This window comes from Triturus cristatus, chromosome 3_1 (genome assembly GCF_964204655.1).
Source record: "Triturus cristatus chromosome 3_1, aTriCri1.1, whole genome shotgun sequence".
Lineage (NCBI taxonomy): Eukaryota > Metazoa > Chordata > Amphibia > Caudata > Salamandridae > Triturus > Triturus cristatus.
Genome location: NC_140583.1, coordinates 140449259 through 140464317, shown reverse-complemented (window position 1 = coordinate 140464317; position 15059 = coordinate 140449259). Strand labels below are relative to the sequence as shown.

At 45.6% G+C, this 15059-nt stretch overlaps 1 protein-coding gene across 2 annotated transcripts in view; it reads right to left on the bottom strand.

The window, feature by feature from the left end:
- DHCR7 (7-dehydrocholesterol reductase) overlaps positions 1–13969 on the bottom strand; it is a 116982-nt gene extending 103013 nt beyond the window's left edge. The window contains exon 1 of one of the 2 annotated variants that reach the window (XM_085643581.1): positions 13863–13969. The gene's annotated coding sequence lies outside the window, so the exon portion shown is untranslated. Of the gene's footprint in view, positions 1–8374; positions 8478–13862 lie in introns of those variants that run through there. The other variant, XM_085643582.1, reaches the window with a different exon arrangement.
- Positions 13970–15059: the final 1090 nt, after the last annotated feature.

Sequence of the window (15059 nt, the reverse complement as noted above, 5' to 3'; positions counted from 1 at the left end):
AGGGGTGGGGTCGTCAGGTAGGGGTTAAAAGGGGGAGGAAGAGGAAGTCCTTCCTCTTCCTTTCCCCAGCGCCTCAGGGTGGGTCAGCTAGTGGATCGTTGGCCACCCGCCCACCCGGCAATCACGTGACTAGTTGGTGATGTCATGTTTATCAGCGTGCCAGTTTAGGACGGGTTGTGTGTGTGTGGGGCGGATTGGGGAGGGGGGAGGAGTCCATGACGGGCATACTCACCCTTCCGGGGAGGGGGATACTGGGGAAACGTGGGGGTGCGTCAGACCAGTGTACGACAAATGGAGATGATGGTGGAGTTTTGGAAGAGAAGTGAGGAAGCGAATGGAAGTGAGAAGGTTGCGGTGTGAAGTGGGGATGGAGTAGTTGGAGTCTTGGAGAGTATGGGATAGTGAGAAATGTTGTTGGGGATTGTTGGGGATTTGTGTTATGTTTCTGGTTATGATTGTCCAACCCTGTCCTAATAAAATGGCCTTTTACGCTAAAAGTACCTTGCGTGGACTGATTATTGCGCGAAGGAGCTCTCTGGTAAGCAATACCCAAGAAAAGCATAGAAGGGTGAAATGAAACGAGGAAAACACAGGAGGAAACGAAAGGGGTTGAAGAAGAAAAAGATCAAGGGACCAAGCAACTGGGAATCCTTTAAATACTAGATGTAAGAATAGACAAGTGAATGCCTGACATGTGACTAAGTGTATGGCGACGAATACAAAATAGATCTTCTCCCGAGAGTACAATGAGGGAAGTAGCATTTATTTTTTCGTTTCGGAAAAATATTATATCATTTATTATTTTTTGGCATTCTCAGGGCTTGATGTAGCTGGGAACGGGTAATAAATTGAAAGTTTTCTGAACAGGGTACCCCATGTTTTCCCCGGGGCCTCAACAATCCTTCAATTCATTCAATGCGAGTAAAAACTCCAAACTGAAAACTGTGCTCGATTCTTTCCTTACTCTCCCTATGGGGTGCGCCGTCCCCTGGACGTATGCTCCCCCAGCAGGCATGTGCGTCTGCCCTGTCTGGCCGCATCTCGCCTGTCCCAAAGATCCGACGTGAGGCTTCATGGCGACAGCATTGGTGAATGTACAGCCTCCAGCCACGCTGGGGAGACATGTCACGCATACCGCCCTGACAGACATTTGTACTGCCCTCCTAACACCAGCAGAGGCCCATAACATGTTATAAAACGCTGCGATGCTGTGACCACACCTCCCGGCTGCTCTTTCCAATCCAGGAAGACAGGCAATGATTTATTTACTGAGGGTAAACGTGCCCCAGGGTAGGAAACGCCTTTCTTTGGATTGGGGGAGGGGGCGGAGAGGGAAGCTGTTTCCTGATGTCAGTCTCTCAAACACTTCCTACATCTAAGAGGGATCTGTTGGAATTTGCATGTAAAGGGACTTTTGTTTAAAAAAACCCTCTGTGGGGGTATACACAAATACAAAACCGACAAAGACAAAAAAGGCAGCAATCGAATAAAAAAAGGGGGGGGGGGGAGCGGCGAAGCGCTAAATGTGCGTGATCAGCGAATCCGATCCTTTTTATTGAATTTATTCTGCTACAATTAGTGCTGCTTTTATAGCAGTAGCAATAACACGGAAGTTACAAAGCTAGAGACCATATACGGTCTGTCTGGCGATTTAGTGGTAAATATTTGAAGTCAGTGGTACTAAAAATCCCTCGTCTGCCACTTTGCCCTCAAGTGCATAGTTCTGCCCCTTCATGAGAGCAAACATCTGGTCACTTGTATAGCGTGCCATACCAACCTTTAGCCAGTCCCTAACCACTCCCAATGTTGCCAGATATGGACACCGAGAAACATGGGGTGTCATTTACCCAGATTGACACCTCATGGACAAGAGGGTGAGAGATTAGAATAGTATCCGGGCTCTAATGATAACATGCGAAGTTCCCAGGTTGCCTCTAGGTGTTTATAATACATGGTCATCAATATATATTTTGAGAACTTTCACTTTATTGCATGATTAGTTAAAAACCTTTGCAACATTTAAAAAATGATGATCAAAAATATTTTATGAATTTCAATCTTCACTTCCACAATACAGAATCATATATTGCCTCTAGGTGTTTAAAATACATGTTCAATAATATATATAACAAGCATTGACATAGCCAATAGGTCTCGCCTTTGGGACCTTATAAGTGTTTAGCCATGCAACACTTGATGTTGTTTCACCAGGGATACTGTGCTGGATAACTAAACACTTATAAGGTGCCAAAGGCGAGACCTATTGGCTATGCCAATGCTTGTTTGTTTTGTTTTGACATGGTCATTTGACTACATATATTCTGAGGAACAAGTAGATCCCGGTTTCAATCTCATAGTTCTCCTTGGCCAAAGTTTGAGATCCTGGACAATATATATTTCCCTTTGCTTCCGTGACCGTATCACCACAATCGGCTGCGCCCACAGACTGCGTAAACCAAATATTAAGCAACATATGAACATTTACAGAGTTTTACATGCTATTTGTGACGCTTCAGTTACGAACCCTGTGGAGAAGTGTGGCTCAATGATTAGAGCGGCAGACCCTGATGCAGAGGTCTAGCCCGGGACCAGGGTTCAATTCCCCGCCTCGGCGGGTCTTGGGCTCAAAAAATTCCACGGACCTGATAATTCTCGCCTCGGTGCCTATTCCAATCATGGAGTCCCACTCTGCAACTCTGGGCAATAGCTTGCTTAATCTCCACAACGGCCCCCACAACGCTAAGGATGCCTGGCCTCCACCTTGGGGGTGCCCAGGAGTGGATGCTTCACAGGGAAAGCCAGGATGGGTTCCACAGCGGTATTCGTACAAGTGCCTTGAGACCCTTGCGGGTGAGTAGTGCGCTATACAAGTATCAAATTTACATTTACATTTAACCCTGCGATGTGGAGGCTTTGTTTCATCACCATCGTGGAGAAGTGTGGCTCACTGGTTAGAGTAGGCAGACATGGAAGCAGAGGTCAGCCCGGGACCAGGGTTCAATTCCCGGCTCGGCTGGGTCTTGAGTCCATAAAATTGTCCATGGACTCGATAATTCTCGCTCCAGTGCATACTCGATTCATGGGTTCACACTCTGCGACTCTGGGCAATAGCTTGCTTAATCTCCACAATGGCCCCTCGCAGTGGGATGCCTGGCTTTCACCTTGTGGATGCCCTGCTGGGTTATCTCACAGGGGAATACCAGGACGGGTTCCCTAAGCAAGCGCTTAGAGACCGGTTGGTGATTTGCGCTATACAAATATCTGCACATTTACATTTACATTCACCAAGCATGCACTTATTCTTTCTCTGAATGTGAAAGAATCGGGGGGATTGATGACAAAGAACACAAGTGGTAAAAAGCAGACAGAAAATGATCTCCGCCGTAAATGCCAGGACCGTTTAAGTGGTAAACTACAATGCAATTATTGGCTACCGAATGACGAGAAACCAGGCCACCGAAGTGTCGAGTTGGACAGGAAAACGACTGTAAACTAGCAGAACATATCGATATCAAAATGTTGGCAGCATGGTCGCTATCGCATACAAACAATGGACATTTGCCAAAGAATCTTGTAAAATGGTGTTCTAAACCACTGGAATAATAATTAAGCTGAAAGTTATTAGAAATCAAATCATTTCAAATTAAAGGCTATAATGAAACCATTCTGTCTGGACAAACGTTTACCCGCTCTTCCCGTCATTTCTTTGCAGCATATACCAGCCTACAGCGATTACAAATGAATGGATTAATATGCATATAACTAACAGAAAAGGAACTACTGCCCCAGTTCTGCTCGACTCACCCTGATCCAACTGAGGATTCTACTCATCCATTCCAAGAATTTCAGAGACACGAGCAGAGCTTCTGTGGTGAGAAGATATACCATAGATGCTCTGGTGTTACAGCAGACAAGGGCAATGGAGAAACAGTTCATCTCTCTACTCTAGTGGAAGCTAGGGGAGCCACTAGGGGGCATGAGACTATCCACCTGCTCCACACTGTTGAGAGTAAGACCTCTCACAATCCTCTCCCTACTACTTCTATTTTACTACCTACCTATAGCTGAAGAGTAAACCCTAGCAAGGGAGGACAGCTTGGCTTCTGGGAAGATGTGTTTCAAGTCTTTTAGCATGGCTTAAGGAGCAATGCATACCATGGTAGGTGGGAGGGAGAGAGGTTATCAGGAGGGCAGTGTTTGAACTGGAAAACGTTAAGTTCAGGCATTCATTAACATTTGCAGTCATCTATCTCTGAAAGGAAAATAGTGTTGGGATTAGAACTGCAGAGCCATTCAATTGTGCCCATTTCTATGCTTATGGCACCATAAAAAGAACCTAGAATGGTAGCAACTCAGGCTTGTCCTCACAATGTTTACTCCTGTTTGTCTATGGCCTTTTTTAATGCTGTGAGATTTAGCCACACCACTCGTCACAAGCCATTTTTCAACATTTAATATTCTTTCTACAAGAACGTCGATTTGCTACTGCTGAGAATTCTTAATGAATGATCCCGTTGTTTTGCTCTAGAATCATTCTGAAATAATCTCACCATGCAATCTGGAAACAAATATATATACATCGTTCTATAGACTTAAGTCGTACTTAGTGCACTGCTAGCAGACATTTTGACCAGGGATATTAATATTATACATTTTGAACCTACCACTGTGAATGGGTAGTTTGCATGTGTGGGTATCAGTTCTTTGTTGAAGGAACACCACGAATGCTCATACTTGGTGCATGGTTTCTGTGCACATTTCTGCTGGTATCTTTTCAAACGTTGTGTTGCATTGTTTAAGGTAAACGAGCACCTAAATATATTAAAAAATAATCCCACTGCATGCGAGATGCAACAAAGAGTTTCATAGTTAACAGTGTTACAGATTACACAATCAGGATTCTATGTGTTAAAAAGCCTGACCAGGAGGTGTTCTCGAACGTGATTGCAAGAGAGTGGTTTAAGATACGAGTGTACGTAATGCACTTTTTCAAATATAGCGACTGTGTTGCATGCTGGCAAACGAAGTATGAATAGAGCATTTATTAAAAGAACGGTCTACAAACTATACCACTAGATGCTAATTTACAACACCACCCTTGGGGGCTCGTGGGGTTAGAGCAGGGCTTGCAAACGTGTTTACGTCATATTAGGCAAAAGCCAATTTAACAGCACAAGAGTGTGCTCAAACATGCTACCTGTCAGACGGTACAAAAAAACATAGAACACGAAATTCCACTCATGCCATGACTACCAGTCAACAGTGTACTAAAGTGTCACACTTACAATTAATCCTGCTCCCGAAGGAGAACGCAGTAAAGTATATTTAATCGGGTTATGCGGAGACCGATGTTAATGGTCCAGTGTGCTTTTAAATTCACTGTTCGCCATATTACAGAGAAGACTACTCCTCAATTATCAAGCATTGGAGAAGAACCGTGAAAGAAGTCACTGCAAAGATTTTTACCTCCTTCTTCTGAGAAGATTTCTCCTCCGAGTACAATATCTAAGCCACCCAGCGCACCACAAACTGCAAGTTCCAATTACACCCCTCAGCAACAGGGAGGGCACAGATCCTGTCTTTGCTCTGAACCACCAAAATAGTGCTCGAGGGTTGCCGATTTCATAAGTTGCAATCCCCAATTTAGACAACAAGAGTAAGTTTCATCAACATTCAAAGTTAGTTAAGAACAAGAGCAAACACACACCAACAGAAACAGGTTACAGAGACAAACAACAAGAACAAGCATTTGCAATGCAATAGGTCTCGCATTTACGCGAGTTTGAGCTATTGACATTGCAAATGACAATGCCTTTTATTTTTGTTTTTTGAACATAAATAAAAGGCATTGTCATTTACAATGCCAATAGCTTAAACTCGTGTAAATGCGAGACCTATTGCATTGCAAATGCTTGTTTTGTTTGTTTTCAGGCACAGAGAGATTAAGTGATTTGCCTAGAATCAAACTGTTGAGCCGAAGCCGAGACTCGAATTCGAGGATGTATCTCTTTAAATTGATGACACTTCACTTTGCTAAGTTCATGTTGCCCTGCAGACCTATAGAGATCGGTTGAATAGTGTTCATTTAATAAAAATGCATGCCCAGATTTTAGCCATACGTAGAGGAATTCAGCCCCTGCATCTATCTATCTTGAGAATGCTTCAAGTTCTGGCATACCCGCTAACGGGTGCCTGAGGTGAAGGGGTTAGAGAGGAGATGCAGTTTAATGGTCAGGTATAACGATTGTGAAACTGGGGAGACAGCTTCGCGTCCCGGCGTCTGTTCACTATCGTGTGATTCTCGGCAAATGACTTTAATCTCCCAGTGCCTAAAAGTAAAACATTAATCTGGCCTTGTTCTTGTGTAATGTAATTTGGTGTTCATGTAAAAGGGCTCCAAGGCACCTGGGTCGGGTTCACTCTATATAACCAAAAAAAAACGTGGTGAAAAAAATGTGCCGGGAAGTAGGCGGGTCGCAGGCTGGCCTTCTCAGGTGTGACACTGGCACAGAGCCCTGCCCCAGCCCATAGAACAATTAAGCCAGGGGTCCGCTTTTGGGAAAAGGTGTGGCAGGGCTGAACTGAAAGTAAAGGCGCTGCGACCTTGTGCTCCCTAACTGCACAGTGACAACACAGGAGAAAGCTCATTCATGAGGCCTGGAGGAAGGAGGCGGAAAGGGCAGGGACAATTAAAAAAAGTTTATCGGAAGCTGCAATGCCTGATAAGATTTCAAAACTCTGCATGGCGAGGATTGGGCGGTTGTATATAACTTAGCTGTACCCGCCCTCTCAACCTTCGAGTCTCCAAGGAGAGTGAGATTGACTGGTTTTGGAGGGGGGTCACAATGAATCAATGAAGATAGGATATTTATTCATGGTGAGGGATATTTTCAGTGCAGTAGAGTCTATGGAACAGTGGGAGGCATTTTGATTTCGTGGAAGATGAGAAGAGAAACATTGACGATGACACCCTCTAAATGAGTGTGAGTTGATGCATGCTCTTTACCCAGAGAGATGTGCATGAGTGCCATTCATGGTTAGAGGCACAGACTGGCAAATGGTGTGCACTTTTGCGGCCGCTTTGATGTTCTCAGTGGCCGCGCGGCTCACTGAGAACATCAAAGCGGCCGCGAAAGTGATCAGGCAGGCTGCCAAATGGTGCGCGTGCCCGGCGCACATGCACTGTAGTTGGCGGCATGAAAGCACTGGTTTGCACTTCCAAATCCCCCTTTTACAAAAGCTCTCGCGAGAGCAGCGCTAAAGCGCTGGCTCAGGCGAGACCTAAAAACAGCAAAACAGGTACAGATGACAAAGACAACAAGATGAACACAAGAGAAAGAACGAGCTAGAAGAAAAATGCACACTGAGGCAAAGAAAGCAAAGAAATACAGCGAAACAGCGACACACAGATGACAAAGACAACATGGGGACTGCAAGAGAAAGGAAGCGCTAAAAGGAGAAATACACAGGCAAAGAAAACGAGAAAAAAAAACAGCGAAACGGTGAACCTTACACAGACAGAAAGAATGGGAAAAGCAGTGAGACATCTTTGGAAACCCAACGAACTGCGGTGGTGAGTGGGTGAGGAGAGAGGCACGCGCCCGGGAGTGGTGCGTGTGTGTACGCGTGCGCACACAATGTGCTCTTTTTCAAAGCACTTACTCGTGCTTGTGGCGTGCCGCTGCGCACTCCGGCAAGGCGTATGCTGCTACAAGCACGTGCTTTGAAAAAGAGCTGCACGCCGGCTAAATGTCTACTATGCATGCGCGCTGCATAGGCTAGACCTAAAAAGGGATGGTGTGTATCTTTACTATATACAGTCAGTAGTAATCATAGTATAGGGAATTACTGTTCTTGCTTCTAAATGTCCAAGACCAGTAGCTGGACCTTTGATGTTCACGTTGGTGCTAGTACACAATAGAGAAGAAAGGAATTATGTTATAGTGACTAATTTATGGTGATTTATCCATAGGTCACTTGTTTTAATTGTAATTAAGACTGGAGGTTTTAAAGACATATATACCTGTGTGGTAGTTTAGTAAGGACAATGCCAGTGTTTATGTGAACGCCATTTCATCAAATGGTTTCAATCTGTAAAGACAAGTAATTTCATATTTTATCTAAGCAATGTTTGGAGCAAACTGGTAGGCTATTAATCATGTCCTACTTGTCAAGAGAATGTACTTACACATTGTTCAGTCACCAATTTTCTTTGTGTATACGTGGCAATTTATATTGAAAGGCTGATTTCCGGTTCTGAAGTTTGAGGGTATATTAAACTGCAAGATTAAATTCACAGTTGGTTTGAAAAAAATGAAAGGGAACATATGAAGAGGACCCTATTTATTAAATGGTTTAGTGCATATGTACTTACTTGGAGTTTATTTAAAGAAGATATGTAGTGTGATGACAAAGTGTTGACTCAACGAAAACTCAAATTCGTGATTCCACATAAGAGAAGAGAATTCGGCACAAGAGTATCCTGAAATATTAAAATAAATTGGTGCCCGGTTAGATGTCTGATATATTTGTTGGAGAGGAGTTTATAATTCTTAATATTATTCTAACGTGGCAATATGATCAATCATGCTGTCATTAGATATAATCATGCTCAATCGCTAATGTTGTTTGTGCTGTTGGGTCCCACCGACATCGGATCTATTTTTAAAGAAAGCCAGTGTAACAGGCGTCCATAGATGCCGGTCGCCGATAACTATGGAAATATATATGCTCATGGGGCTCTAAGTCCTAGATAGATAGTAATTATGCCGAGTGCCAGTGTTGAGATGGTTGTATGACGACCTGAATAATATATAAAGGGCTCCAATATATAATTTGTACGGTGGCCGGATGTATCTTAAATGAAATCAATGGGTAAACTTGCATAAAGCAGTAAACCTACTGACGTTATGCACATTAAGTATGCCTGGCACAAATGACATTTAGAGAGGATCTAATAATACCCAGCCGTCGATGATGTTTAAAAGGAATCCAAATCCTATGTCACGTTTTAATAATCCTGTCTTTATTGAATTTAGCGTGCAAATTTGCACAAAACAAATAGGATGCTGGCAATGCACACGTGCGTTTAAACTGTCGCTTTTAGTGTGTTGCAGGTAAGATTTATAGCAAGTTCTGACTCAATGAGAGTACTTACTGGTCTCGACAATACAGCGATTCCCTCAGTAGTGTGTTCGGTTAGCGAAGAAGATGGACTATGGTGAACTCGTCTATTTTATGTGTTTCCATTGTTAAATGCTTCGTGTCTGACGTCCCTCTAGTGAGGAGAAATTGCAAGATTATACTACGCGTCACTTTGAAGAATACATAGAAGAATGATTGGGAGAAATAATTAAAGACTACCAGATTTTGCAATGCATGTGGCTGAGTGATACATGTATATCATCCAGTGTTTTACCACAATACCTTTCTGAGTGTCATGGCCATCAGTAGCTCAGCACACACAAAGCGGAGTCACGCAGGATGACGAGGTGCCAACAACACACGTTAACCAAATGTCCAGGACTTAGTGCCTAGAACTACAAGAGACACTGGTGATTGTTGTTAAAGGATAGGTACAAGCAGCTTTTCACTAATTGTAAACCCCCAAACCAAAGACATGAACTTGGCACCTAGAAGGCATTGTATCAACAACTGAGCATTTTACAGGCCAGTGCACGAATAGCAACGTAGTGCCTAGAGGCTAGAGCACTAGAAACAGTGTGCCTGCATGTCACGGCCCCTATCGCACAGTGTTACCCCCGTGCAAACAGCAGCGAATATCAAAAACCTGGTAATTTAAGGGTTCAGCAATGGGTTTCCCACCGACGGGTCCCCGTAAATGGAACAGAGGCGGCCCGAGGACAGCAGGTTGTAACCTTGGCGCTTTGGAACTGGGACTATCTGACAAAGTGCTTCACAGATGACAAAGTGTGCTTGTCGTTCGGCCTTTGGGCGCTGGCCTCCCTGCTGTGGATCACCTCGCATGCACTGTAAATATATGCTTTTTATAGCCGTGCACGGGGCCGCACAAGCGCCCTCGTCTTCTTGCGCATGGTTTTGAAAGCAATCAAGACACGTCTGCTGTGCCATGCAATGGTGTGTTGTGGAACAGCCAGAGGGGACTTAACGTATAGATGTACGGAAATATAAACAAGCATTGGCCGCACGCGAAAGTGAAAGCGACACGGCGGGGGAGGGGCAGAGGAGCGTTGAGAGGAAAGACAGATGGCGCCTGATCGGCGCTGACAGGTGGCGGTTGCGAGCGTGCACGCGCGCGTGAACGCTAGCGCTAGGCCAGCCAAAGCAGCTTGTGGTAGCACTTTTTAAAGCCCCTACTAAATGTCTCTCCGAGCAGCGCATGCGCTGGCTCAGCGAGACCTAAAAACTCAAAAGGGCCAAGTATCTTTGTGTGATTCTCAGCTACCCTGCTTTGCCACAATGTGTGATTCTGGGCAAATTAGTTTGTTTACTTGTGGCTGGGTTGCATTATTTCTAAAAAATGTGAGTTGCCTCAAACTAATTTACCCTCAGCACCTTATTAAGAACATGAATTGGCATAGCCAATAGGTCTCGCCGACGGGACCTAATAAGTGTTTAGCCATGCAGGAGAATAGGGTTTGGGGCGGGGTGGGTTTGTTTAGACTAGTGTCCCGCCCGACTGGCGCCACTTGTGTATCGGCGTGGCAGACAAGCATTGGCAAAGCCAACAGGTCCCACCTTTTGGCTTTGCCAATGCTTTTTGCTGACTCTGTTCAGCCTTTTAACAAACAGTGGTGTGCCAGGGGAGCACCTCACCGGCTGCCGCAAGTGGGGAGGGGGGCGGAAACAAAACAAAGGGTATGCGTACAGCAGGAGGGGTCGGGAGCCTGGTGAACATGGACAACAGGAGGGGAGGGGGGTTACCTCGAGGGTTGCCACAAGTGGGTAGGGGGGCAGGAACAAAGGGAATGCGGACAACGGGAGGGGGTGGGAGCATTGTAGCGATGGGGTAAAGATTACTTACATTAGGCACAATGCTGTGAGCCTTCATTGGCCTTCACAGCTCTTCTCTAAGCACCGAGCGTCTCAATCATTCATTACTAATCCACATTTCACTGTGAAAGAGAGCAAAGAAAGCAGCAAACCCGCCTCCAGTCCAGCAGAAGGCATGTGGCCGCGGTCGCAGAAACGTCAAGACGTAGCAAGACGTTAGAATGCAACTGCTATCATAGCTGACTCTGTTCAGTCTTTTAACAAATAGTGGTGTGCCACGGGGGGCAGGGGTGGGGGAGCACCTCACGGGCCACCGCAAGTGGGGAGGAGGGCGGAAACAAAACAAAGGGTATGCGAACAGCGAGAGGGGGGCAGGAGCCTGGTGAACAAGGACAATGGGAGAGGGAGTTACCTCACAGGTCGCCGCAAGTGGGTAGGGGGCGGGACCAAAGGGAATGCGTACAGCGGGAGGGGGGTGGGAGCAAATCAACAGGAAATTAAATAAACAATCACAGTGCTAAAGTGAAAGCGACAGCGCTGTGTTTAATTAGTAACCCGATCCACGACCAGATGCCACCCTGTGCAACGCTGCTCGCTCACAAGAGCAAAATGCCATGGGAGTGAACCTTTAGAGAAGAGGTGGGACATGCACCCGCCTTTGGCCATTTGCATGCTTTCATTATTGAAAGCCACACGCAAAGGCCAATAGAATGTGTGGGAGTTGTCAGACCCACACAGAGAAGTTTCGGGGAAGTTTGGAGTGCTCACAAGAAGCTTCCTATAAGGCAACGCATGCGCGCTGCGCTAGGCTCGACCTAATAAAGGGAGTGTAAAAAAGATTGTGCAGCTTTTTCTGCTTGATGTATGACTCATCTGCAGTCCACAGGATCTATGTTTGCCCTGACAGCAGTTATGTTGTGTATTTGTAAAGCAGACTATCATCCGCGAGGGGATTCTGGTGCTGAGGAGGTGTGCGTACCTGGCGCTGCTTAGGGTAGGCTGGTTAATTGAAAAGCCAGGACTTATGCTCTTGCGGAATTCAAGAAGTGAGGATGAGGGTCAGATATGGAGTGGGAGGTCGTTCCACGCTTTAGGAGCGATGTAACACCCGTCCCCCTGATCTGGGTGTGCCTATACGTGGGATGTGTGCGACCAGGAGCAGAGCAGTGTAGGTTGGTGGAAGGAGAAGCGACTGTTCAGATAGGTGGGGCCTAAGTTGTGCAGTGTCTTGAATGTGTATGTGAGGAGTTTGAAATGCCAGTGTTTGTGTATCAGGTGCCAGTAGAGTTCCCTGAGCGTGTGGTGTGATGGGAGTTCTATGTAGCAGGTTGAGGATGAGTCTGGTTGCTGAGTTCTGTATGGTTCACAGTCTTCTAGTGAGTTGAATGGTGGTTCTGAATAGAGGGTGTTACCCTAGTCCAATTTAAAGAGTGAATAGGGCCTGAGTGACTCAGTGAATGAACAATGTCACTTGATTTCACAAGACCGGGGAAGCGGCTGTGTGTCCTGAGAAAACATGACCAAGCCTGCTTATTAACCAGTGGGGAGAAATTGTGCTTCCGTAGCCTACATGAATGAATTAAAATCCAGTGTTAAAACCAGGCAGTTTTAAAACCAGGCCGGCACAGGAAAGGCGATGCCTGACCCAAAAGTTGCATTAACATCTATCAATGTCCTCCTTGTGCACCGTCTGCATCCATGCCAAGGAGAATGCATACTAAGGAACACAGTGCAGTAAAAACACATGATCTGTGAACACGTTTTGGGTGGGACAACACCACCGTAAAGAGAACAAGCTCGGTAATCCTTGCAAGTAAAATACTTAACTGTTTTGTTTCACCTGTGCAGAAAATCATCTGCTCACCGCGTGATGTTGTGCCCTCTGGGACTAGAACCGCTTCTTATTTGCTTTGCTTTTGTTTGCTCAAACCTGCTGATCTTCTGAAGAACACGGTAAGTGTTCCTTGCATGCACAGACCTCTGACCAAAACTTTTTAAAGAGCTGCGACATACACAAAAACAGGTTTTTATAACAGTACTGGAGGTGCGGTCGACTGGGACCCAGCAATGCACACGTTATCGGAAAGCAGATGTCACTACAGCAATCCTAAACACACGCAGAATTCTGATCTCACAACACTGTAATACAATACCGAACATGCATTGAGCTGTCATTCCTGATGCACCAACATCAGTATTTTGGCTACAAGGACACTGACGTATAACGTCAAACAGATTCTGCAGCAGTATTTCTAGTGAGCAGAGCTCTCTGCCTTCCTACCTCTCATTCTGTATTAGGAATGTTCAAGAAAGGGAGCCGGTTATGTGTTCACACGTTGTTATTCTGTGCTCCTGCAGCCATTCAGCTGGGGTGAGGAGGACTGCCTGCCTCTGAGGCGTTAAGTGCATATCAGCTGCAGCAAACGAACTCGCCAGCAATCTATCTGATCATGAAATGAATTTTAAAACTGCCAGTGAAGCTGTTCTCAGTAGAACTAAAGCCACAGTTTATGTCAGTTTGTGTCATACCTCTCCGCGGTACTTTTGTGACGATGGGCAGTTCTACAAAATAAGGAACATGTCACCTGGATCCGGAGTAGCGTGCTACTCACCGAAAAGCGCTTCAACGCCTCGTCAGGGGTATTACGCGCTATCAAAATAAATACAGGAGGACGAGGAGCAACCTCAACATCTGTTATGATCGAGGAGGCCGACTTTTTTCGATGTTGCCTCCTTGACCAAGTATCGACCTCAGAAGGATGAAATGCGTTGGTTTGTAACGTGAGACCTGCAGATTAAACACAGATCTATACGGCAGATGCATTAACTCACTCAGTTACAATAACGCCGATGGCATACATTAAAACATCTGGCCTGGTGCTCCTTACCTCTGGTTGTTGCGCCGCTGCCTCCTAACGACATACCACAGTGGAGACTTCTTTGTGCGGGTGCAAGCAGCGACTAGCAGGAGGATGTGAATATCCTTAGCCACGCCCCGTAGGTGACGCTACGTGTCTGCTGCCCAATGAGCGGCCGCTTCCGAGGACAACCAGGGCTGTCGCACAGCTGGATTGGTGCAGCTGCCTGGAGCCATTCGCTAGTCCGACTGCGGTAACCATAGCAATTGCCAGCAGGCGGAGGAGGAGGAGAGAGCAGGCCGCAGATAAGATGCGACTGCGGCCTTGTCTCTTGTTTATCTAAACTCTGCAAGTTACCGCGCCGCCCCCTGCCCCATGGAAGGACCTTTGTAATGCCAATCTCAGCCCAGAGGCCGCGAACAGAGATAACGTGGCCTTCCGCGTACTTTAGTCGCAAAGGCCTATGTGCATTCTTTAATTCTGTGTTTTTTGTGGTTCTGCAATAATGATATAGATCGGAAAACTATAAGTACCAGCAAAAAGTTTCCTGCGAGGTGTTCTCGCTTGGCGTAGACCAATGTGAGACAAATGACCTTAGCCCTCATGCCTTTTTGGGTTTTTACATTAGTGGATTAAATGTTTGGCACGTCATAGGCATCCTGCATGCACGCGCTTGCTCGCATTTCTTATTGTCTAACTAGGAATTTTTTTGTGTTTGTAATGAAGGCTCGCGCGAGTAGCGGGCTCTGTTGAGGGTGCTAACTGGTTAATTTGTAATAAAAAACAAGCATTGGCATAGCTAATAGGTCTCGCCTTTGGGACATTATAAGTGTTTAGCCATGCAACAGTTGATGTTGTTGCACCAAGGATATTGTGCTGCATAACTAAATACTTATAAGGTCCCAAATGCGAGACCTATTGGCTATGCCAATGCTTGTTATAAACAGGCATGAAGCAACCCATGCAAAACACAGTAACAATGGGGTGTGCAAAAATAAGAAACCTGTTATGCCTTGGTCCAGAACGCACTGCCTGAGTCAAATGATTTCAGTGAGGACTGGATTTTTTCTCTAAAAAAGCACCAAAGAAAACACAGGATGCCACAGAAGTGACATTGTGCAGAAGCTAAAATTCATTCCTGAGACAGGACGCTGGCAGCTCATCGCAAAACCCACAATATCACTTCTCACATCAAAGCCCATAGAGTAAATTGCAAATTACATTCAT